This window comes from Pteropus alecto, unplaced genomic scaffold, assembly GCF_000325575.1.
Source record: "Pteropus alecto unplaced genomic scaffold, ASM32557v1 scaffold239, whole genome shotgun sequence".
Lineage (NCBI taxonomy): Eukaryota > Metazoa > Chordata > Mammalia > Chiroptera > Pteropodidae > Pteropus > Pteropus alecto.
The window spans coordinates 7,542,603-7,552,929 of NW_006494613.1; the positions used below are offsets into that span (position 1 = coordinate 7,542,603).

Below are 10,327 nucleotides of genomic sequence, written 5' to 3' on the forward strand. Positions count from 1 at the left end.
CCCTGGAACTCATGATAAAGACTTGGAATCATTTCAAAAGGTGAGATACATCAGTTTAATTTTATCATTCTCTTTAATTTGAAACACTGGAGAACTTACAAAGAAAACTGAAGAAAATGCAATTGATTAAAAGATTTTGAGTTTTGTAAATAATGAAGATGTTCACAGGCAAAGAAAAAATAATTGTCCATAATAATTTCACCTTTAGCTATAATCATACATTTGCATGTAGTGAATGAGGCCTTCAATTATCTGTTCTAAAACAGTCTCTTCCATCTACAGCCATGTTACCCTGAACAAGCCTGATCCTGTCTAATCTTAAAAGCTAAGCAGGGGTGAGCCTGGTTAGTACTTGAATGGGAGACCTCTTAGGAAGACCAGGTGCTATAGGTGGGTGTAAAAGATAAAAAAATAAAAATTAAGGGATTGTAAACTGACAAGGTCCTTGCTATCTGTGAAGTCAGCCAAGGGTTACCTCACCAAAAAAGTAAGCAAAAACAGCCTTTTCCATTTGTATCTTATTCCGCTTAACTTTTCTTCATGACATTTACTGTTACCCCACAAAAGGGCATCCTGGAATCTATACATTTATTTTTTTATTGTTTAGTTTTATCTGTTTTACCATTAAAATGTAAACTTCATGAGGGAAGGGATGTTGTCTTTCTTCTGCATTATATTCTAAATGGCTCAACTAGTGCTTATTAAATGTTGAATGGCTGAATTAATGAATCTCCACAGTTAAAATGCAATTTTGATATGATAATGAGAGAAATATAGTAAAATGGTAGCTGTAATATAGTAAAGTATTTGTCTGTTTTCACAATAAAATTACAAGTTCTGAAGATTGGGTCTATCGTCTATTTCATTTTTTGTGAAAAGCACCTTAAAAGCACTTTAAAAACAAAGAAAGGCACTTGCTGTAGATAATCTAAAGGAAGATTAAATTTAGTAGGAAAATGTCACTAATGAACTTAAAATATGTTTTTATTTACATAAAAGGTAATTTTGTTTTAAGGACAGAAAAAAATTGAGAAAAATAACAAGCTGGAGAAACAAGTTGAAGTACAGAAAGTGGGAAATTAAATGTAAAAGTCAAAAAATAACAAGAACATAAAATAAAAAGTCAATAAAATTAGATAAATGGACAAGTCTACTTCACTTAGTATTAGAAAAAGAGACGATCAAATCCTCTTTATTTTTACTAATATATTTATCAATATTAAATTAAAATGAGTACGTTTTCCCTTAAGTTTCAATTTAGTTTGAGGGAATACTGACAAAATAATTTTATAGTACAATTTCCTTAAATACTGTTGTAACTACCTCTATAACTTAAGATTTTTCAACTTTTTTTGCATATTTATTATAGTAGGTCACCCAGCACATTTTTTACTTTCATATTGCTAATTTTGGAAAACTTAAAACTAAATGTTTTACTTAAAATGTATTATTTAAAAAGAGACTATTAGCTGCCTATGAATTCCAACTTGAGTAAAATTTGTATTATTAATTTCAAGAATAAATTTTTTCTTGTGATTATTTAAGCCAGATAATGTTTCACTATCACTAGGAAATTAATGCAGGGATGATCTTGGAATTTGCATAGTAATTGTTTGACACATATGCCATATTGTACAGGACTATGGACACAGATGGTAATGAATATACTAGCCATGATCTCTGAGATCAGTAGAAAAATGTGATGAAATTGATTTTTTTTCATTCTTTGAGGTTTATAAGTAACCATGCTGACTAATGAGCTAATTTAGATAAGCTTTAAACAGGAATATAATCACATTAATGGTAATTAATTTTATTATAAAATAGCACAAAATACAGCTTTTTAGTTTCCATTCCAAGCTTTAATTAGCAATTAAAAGAAAGATTACTTGACCTGAGATTAATTTTCACTGAGTTCTTATAGTTTTACATAAATATATAAAATAAATTTAGAAATGTAATAACATTCACATAAAATGTCTCCAAAGGAAATATTACCAAATATTGTTTCAGTAATAAATATTTTAAAAATATTTAAGTTAAATAGTCAAAATGTAGACACTTATGAGTACTCTTATATATAAATTAAACTCTAATAAATAGAAACAGAAAAAGTTGTATATGAAAACATTATCTAAATTCATGCTGATTCTTAAAGTATTAAATGATTTCTCAATCACATATTTGTTTTTCTATAATTGGGAAATTTTTTGATGCCTCATGTGCCATAATCACTGTCATTTGTTAATATATAAAAATGTTTTGCATTGACAGAATAAATTAACAAATACAAAATATTAAAATGCTTTCTTAAAACTATCTCATTATTTGTCATTTTGGCCATAAAATTTATACAATATAATATTTAATGTTATTGCCAATCACGAAATATTAGAAGAGGAAATATAATATTTTAGCTTTAGAAGTAAGTAATAGATTTTAATATTAAGCTTGGTAACTCAACAGATCGGTAGGACAAATCTGCAAGAGGAAAAGTATATTTAATTGAGAAGTATAGAAGTGTTTACTAGTCTGAAGATTATCTAAGATAATATTTGTTCGATTCATCAGCAAAGCATTTTTACGTATTATGGCAATGGAATAGTTGACAGTATTTATTTTTGTTTTATATATTACCTGAGTCCTGTTCACAATTTTATCTCTTTATTATCTTTTAAAAGTAAGTGTATTTACTTTATTTAATGTTTACATGAAGCACTTATTATGTGCTAACTGATGCTTTAAATGCTTTACAAATAAAAACTAATTAAATACTTATTTTTATTTTAAATGTGTGTTTCCTTCCTAGCACCTTCCCCACTACAACTCCAGGAATGTGAGTACTATTCAAGTAAGACAAAGTTTGTGATTTATTTGTCTTCTTTTTAGTTCCTGTAATAAAATAGGTTCTCAACAAACGTTTGCTGAATGAAAGAGCAAATCCAGCTTTATCTACTATTTTCCATAAGGGGAACATTTTCAAGATAATAACTAGGGGTATTTATATTTTTAAAAACTTTGAAATGTTAGTAATTCCACTGATAATTTCACAAATTACAGACAAATTACAAATATCCTTAAAAATACTAATAACCATAAAATTTTACCAAATGTTTTTCCAAGTACTTTTAAGCATGAAGGCTTAATAATGTAATAGGATTTTAACAATTCATAATACTAGAAAATATTTACCTCATGGCACAGAGTTAAGTACTAAAATACTAGCTTTAAGAAGAAATAGTATAACTTGCACTTGATGCTCTCAGTTTTTTAACAAAGGAAACAGAACATAATTTGCATTCTTGATGACTTGGAGTCATTATCATGAACCACAGTTATGTGACATTCTATAGTGTTATAGATATAATGTGACTACAGATGTTGATGTCATGAATCTTATTATCAAATTTTAATAGTTTCATGTAACTAAGTGCAAGATACATCATTAAGCAGCAATCATTTTATCTTCTTCCATATTTTAGTTACTTTCTTTAGTTTTCATGATTTGCTAAGTCCCTCCAATTAGTTAAGGAAGTTCAAGGCCAGAGTTTGAGTAATTTCATTGAAGCACAGGACATTTAAGGATGTGGGAGAAGGTGGTAAGCAACTACCATGAAGTGACCTATAGTCAAAAAAAAATTCTGAAGAAAATATATAATCTACTTAAAAGTTCTTTATAAGCTTTGTTTAATATGTTACCTGGTACTTACAATGACCTCTAAAACAGTAGAAATTTCCCCAAACACTTGCAGCTATATATGATGCCAGATGTTTTATTTAACAGATTCGAAATTAAAAATCTGTTTTGTTATTATTCATTTACCTGTTGAGGATTTGACCATAAATCACTGTAAAGGAGAAGAGAAAGACAAACAAGAATATCTATTTTATATTAAATGTAATAAAAAAATTGGTAATGTCAATTCTTAACTGTAATTAGATTATTTTATATTGATAGTCAATATAAAGTCATTACAGGTCTCCTTATTTATAAAGTCATTACAAGTCCCTTATTTATAGAGATACTTGGTATTATAAAAATATTCAATAAAAACTATATATTTAAGTGTTCTTTAAAAGGGCTATCAAATATTTTAATGTGAATATTTGGAATTATTTCATTTATTTCTTTTACATTTAAATTTTCCAGCTGGCACAACATTTACAGATTGGGTAGAATGTCTCATTTTTTAGAACAACTTTTCTTATTTTCATATTAGTCATGATCAAACAAATATTATTTAAGGTAACCAGAATATCTAACTTTGAATTTTGCCTTTTACTTTTCCTTTCACTAATAGAGATAGTTGATAGAATTATCCCTTGTTGCATTTATATCAATTCCATTTTTATTTTTCTATATCATTCCCATATATAAAATAACTCCATGTTAACCTTAGCTCACATCCTACTTCCCTATGAAAGGGCATCCTGGAATCTATAGACACAACTGAGGGACCAGGAAGGTTAAGATGTACTATCATATGTGCAGAACATTATCGGTTAGAGGCTGCCCCAAGAAGAACACTAATCCTCTATCTTGCTATGGTCAAGCATCTCAATGATATCTTACGCTGTTCTTAGATGTTGTCAACTGAGAGGAAATATAATCTTTGAGAAATGAGAGAGGAAGAAACATTTATAAACTATTTTTCATTTTTAAAGTATTTCTTCAGAAACATATACTCAAGTTTTTAATTACTTATTTATTGTTTATTTCTCCATTTATGTTATCTGTATTATTTTTGATGCTGGAATCCAAAATTGATCAGTTTATTGATGAAGAAGTGGTTAATGAAGATGCTTGAATGGAAAGAGAAGCTCTGAGTTTCTATAAGCTGTTTCTATTATCTAGTAAAGCTTGCTTTTTTTTCTCAACATCATAGTCAATATATTTCAATTATTTTTATAATAATTTGTTGTGATGAAGATAAAGCATATAAATCAAAAAAAAAAAAAGAAAGAAAGAAAGAAAAGGAAAAAGAAAAAAAAGAAAACAGGCAATCAAGTTCATAGGTTTGGTGGCTTGACCTATGCCTTGAGTAGACTATCTAAAGTCTTGGGCTTTCAATTTAATCTGCCAAGATCTAGTTATATAAATTTTTAATTCCTGGGAGAGATCATGAAATGCTGCATCTACTTTTCTCAAATATACATTGCCTTTTTTAGCTTTGAGTATTTACTCATGTTCCTTTTTTATAGAATTTACTTTACTTCATATTGGGGAGTTGGGAGAGTACACCTTATCTTCCTTTAGAATTTACAATGAAGCACTTCTATAATCTTAAATTAAGTAGCTTTCTAATTTTCAAGCTCTTTTAATAAGTGCATTGCTCCTGCACTTATTAGTTAAGGCAAACCATACTGCACTTGCCTATTCTCTTGATCTGATTGTCATGATGCAGGACTTTGCCCACCTACTGACTAAATGTGTCCTTCATTGCTCATGTGGTCTTCTTTAATCATCATGTATCTTTTATGTTTTTAACTCTTCTTCCCAAATATATATTAAATATATAACAAATATATCTTGATTGTATTCTTTAAATATTATAAAAATAGTTATAACTATTCTTAATATACTAATATAATATAAAATATAATATAATATAATATAATTAATATAATGTTACATAATGTCAATGCCTCTTTTACTAAAGTTTGTTCTATCTTTTGATTTTTAAGTTCCATTAAAAATTTCAGGACCTTGCAATAGAAACAGGAGACTCTACAATCTCAGAAAAGCCCCAGCATTTTTCCTAGTCTTAAGGTCCTGCCACCAGCTAGATTTAGGATGGTTTTTCCTGACAAATGTAAGATACTAAACATAAACATAAAAACAATGAGGCACACTTTCATAATCTAAACCTATTCTAATAAGAATAAGATTATATTCTCCCTAAATTTATAAATTAATATTATCTTTTCATTTTTTTGAGAACAAATAATTGATGGAGGGAGTTTTCCAATGGTCTTTATTTGGAAAAAAAAAATAAAATAACATTGATAAATAAAATGGCCATCATCTTTATATCCTTCCCTTTTTTGTTATTGCTGTTGAAAGATCACTTCCTCTGAGATCTGGACTCTGAGAAGAACTTTTATAAGCAGGCACTAAATAGTACTCCTGGAGATGACTCTTTGTGGATCCAATCACACAATATATCTAAAACATTTATTAGAAGTAAATATCAGAGTGATAAACACATGGCAGTGACTAGGAAATAATGCTTTTCAAGTAGTTTTGTGCTGTTTAGAGTTGTAATATGAATCTTGTTTTCAAAAAAGAGAAGTATCTTTTTAGTTTAGTATAGGTAATTCATGGGCTTGAGTTTCACATGAGGCAAGTTTGTATTCCAGTGCTGTTCATTGAAGGAGGTCTCAGAGGTTTACTAGGAGTCTCCCTAGCATTTGCTTTAGATGTGTTTGTGCCTTTCAGCCATTCAGGAAATCAGAGAGAGGAAAAAAAAAGACACTATGATTATCTTTTGGAGGAATAATGAAGTCATGCTAAGGAAAGAAAAATACTTCACGGATCATACTAGCAAAAGAACATTAAATCTCTTTAAAATATTAGCGAATTCAAGCCCTATACCACTAACAGTCATGTTGCATCATTAACCTTTTCAATATTTTTTTTTACTCTTTCTAATTCAAAGTTTCTTTAATTATCATTCATTGCAAGGAGTCCTTATATTTTGTATGTACAAAAGAGCAATATGTTAAGACAATTTAAGAGAAAATTGTAAGATATTTTTAACTAACCTTAGTATGTCTGAAAATATATATATTCATTTTTAATCATTGTGTATCTTTATATTTTCTTCCCAAATATAATATATTGAATATAAAACAAATGCATCTTGATTGTATTCTTCAGATATTATTTTAAAAATGTATTTTTATAGCATTTTTAATTATAGATATAATGAACTATTTTAATTGACTTAGCAGGTACCTTTATACATATAAAATTAATGGTATCACTTTAGTGGCTTAAGTTGAAGAAGTGAAATTTTGAAAAAAATTATTATTTAATATATAAGATTTTTAATGAATTCTAAAACCAAAAGGTAGTTAAGGCAATGCATTTAATATGGCACAAATTAAAGTCAAAGGTTTAAGCCAACTGCTTAACAATCATAGAACTTTTTACAATCATAGAACCTTTAATTAAATATCTATATATACTTAATATCCTTAACAAATATTAGTTGACTGATCACAAAATTATTTTAAAAGCCCAAATATCAATGTTTAGTACCATTATCATTATAAACAACTTATTCTAAATCTTGACTTTATTTAAAGGTTAGATAAATATACTAATAAATCGTCTTGGTACATAAGCTTTACTCTGGGACTGTCACATTCATTCAAGATGTTACCAGTGCCCTAGGTCCTTGCAATTTCCCAGAAAGAAAATCAAGGGAGATAACCAGACACCAATGTACATAGAAAGTTTTATTGAGCTTGTGCACAAAGAAGCCAGCATCGTGAAAAAGAAGAAACGGATGGTTCTCCAAGGTAGGCTGGGTCAGTGTTTTAAAGGGATCTAAGCTGGAAAAGAACTATGCCTTGGAATGTAGAGGCGGTTTCTTGGCTTCTGCTCAGTGTGACTACATGCTTCTTCATGTGACACATCTCATTAGCATGTTAAATCTCCCTGGTGTGAATTTTCGTATTAAAATGAAGAAAGGGTCACATAGGAAACACCTCTGAGCTTGACTGTGCATACGGAGCCAAAGGGAAAGTTTTTCGGCCCTTGTAGGGGGATCCTTATGGTTAGAGACTCTGGTATCTTTAAAGTTGATTGTTTTCTTTAGGATGAGTGTCCTTGGGGAACTTATCTGAATATTAGCAACTGTCTCTCATAAATTCAACTGGACTGACCTTCCTGTATCAAAATCTCCCTAGCTTCATTTAATGCTCATGGTCCTGCTATTTGTGTGCTTCTATCATCCCCAATCAAAGAGATTATTGTAGCATTGCCTCTTCAATTTCTCATGTCTGAGTTTCCTGCTACCACTTTCTTTTGGCAAAAACCAAAGTGTGGAGCAGAAAAGTGCTCAAGATAGATTGCCACTCTATGAGAATAATTTTCTCTTATCAAAAACAGGCTCCTTTTCTCAATTTCTGCCTCTGAGAATCTTTAGACCACTACTGCGGTGGATTAGAGACAGCCATTTATTTAAATACAATAGCATTTCTTCAATTTTTTTTTTGACTCCTAAGAGCAATTTATCTCAAGATTTTTGTTTTATTTAACTCTGTCTGGTGCTTCGCTAGTTATAGTCCTCTGTCAGACCCATCAAGGAGTCAACAGTCTCAAAAAAGTAGAATATAAATATGAATTTAGTTAAAACCATTCAAACATGATATCATAAGGATCAAAAAATAAAAAGTAATTAATGACAGTTAATTTTTTAATAAAGTTAATTAAAGAGATTTTGTCCACAGACACAAAAGAATGTACTTCATTCCTAATGTTGGTAAGATATTTTTGTATTAGTGTTATTTTTTTAATGAGACATTGTTCAGATTAAAGTGTTCCTTAATGTTTCATGTCACATAAGGGGCATCGATAACAATGCAATTTAGGAATGGAGCAGAGAAGCCTCAATATGGTGCCCTTGCTCAGACCTTAATTGTAGGCTTGAGCAGGATATTTATTATAAACAGGCAATGCAAATTCTGATTCTAAAATAGGTTGATCCCTCTTCTTTCACAGAGGCATAGTCTTGGTTTAATAAGTAAGGTAAGACAAAGGAAAAAGAAAATTAAAAAAAAAAAAACAAAAAACAAGGAATGTTTTTTTCCTAAATTTTGAAACACAGAAATTTTGTTTAAACAGAACAAAACCCATAGGAATGCAAACAAGATTTTTAGTGAAAATGGATAAACGGTAACTCTTTTTTACATTCTGTTAAGCCTAAAAACAGATCTTTTGTCTTTTAAAAAATAATTCACCTTGGAAAAATTACTTTTAATCAATCTATGTATTGATTCATTTGTTCTTCCACTCACTCAACAAATATTTGAACTCCGTTGTACAATTATTGTTAGGTAGCTAGTCAGACGTGAGTGACAGGGGAACAAAGGAATAGGAGCCCTGCCTAGAGACCTCCCAAAGAACACCCCAATGGTAGTAGAATTCTGGGTAAGCACATGCACAGCCAACTGTCAGTCAAAGTAATCTCACATACAGATCATCTAGGACCTCTCATCACAGCCCTAGTATAGACAGACCTTCCCACTTCTGCACTGTTACAGCTCTCCTGGCTGGAAGCCTTGGGGCGTACTCTGTCTTATTTCTTCACCACTCAAATTCCACAGAGATGCAGCCTTGCTTAGCATGGACCATTTCCTTCTAAAAACTACTTTCAATAAATCTTACTTTTTCTAAATCTCACCGACTATAATTCTTTGCTGTGTCAGAGGGGAAGAACCAGGGGATAACACACAACACCACTGTCTTCTCTCATGCTGCTGGGGCAATATTGGATTTCACAACACCCCAGAGGTAACAATATGAGTGAGATTCAATACCTAGCTTGAAGTAGCTTATCTCATAGTTAGGGAAACTATACTCACATGTATGTACATTAAAGAATGTATTAGGATTTATATGTGATTGCTAATTAGATGCTTGCTATAGAAATACTATTTCATTATTAAAATAAGTCTTGGAGCCCCTCCTAAACCCACTATGTAAAACAGATGTTAATGGGAAAACTTTTATTAAAGCATAGGTGAGGGCCCTGGAATTATATTCCCCTGTATTTCCATTAGGCTCCTAGAACAAATCTTTGGATCACTTGAGAAGAACTTAATAAAAGGACTATTTACAAAAGGATGGGCATGAAGTAAGGGAAACAAGAACAAAACTAAAAGAATCTATTGCTTTGGGGCTGTGTCATCGTGGGCCAGCAGTTGTTAGGGAGGAAGCACCTACCAGCTGTCAGAACCCTTAAATGGGCAGATGTGGATAAGGCCTCAGATGGAGGATCACAGCAGCCCTAAATTATCATGTGGTAGGGATAACTGGGGATATGTACAACATTTATTGTTTTACGCTTAAAGGCAAAGAATAAGTTTCTGAGTTTCTAGAAACCTGGCTGCTGAGACTCTTTCCTGACTTCTATACTTTTCTTCATGTTCTTAGAATAACTACCTTTTTTCACCTGAGCATTTCTTTATTCTTTGAGAGTGGAAAGAGTTGGTAACTACGGTTTTTATTTTCAACAGTTAGTTGAAAATAGTCCTTAACAAATAGTCCTGACAAATAGTAAACCCAGCATAGCCTGAAGAAGGATGTGGTGAGGAT

General features: G+C 30.5%; 1 pseudogene; it reads left to right on the forward strand.

The window, feature by feature from the left end:
• The first annotated feature begins 274 nt into the window (after window positions 1–274).
• LOC112474488 lies at window positions 275–393 on the forward strand (annotated as a pseudogene).
• Window positions 394–10,327: the final 9,934 nt, after the last annotated feature.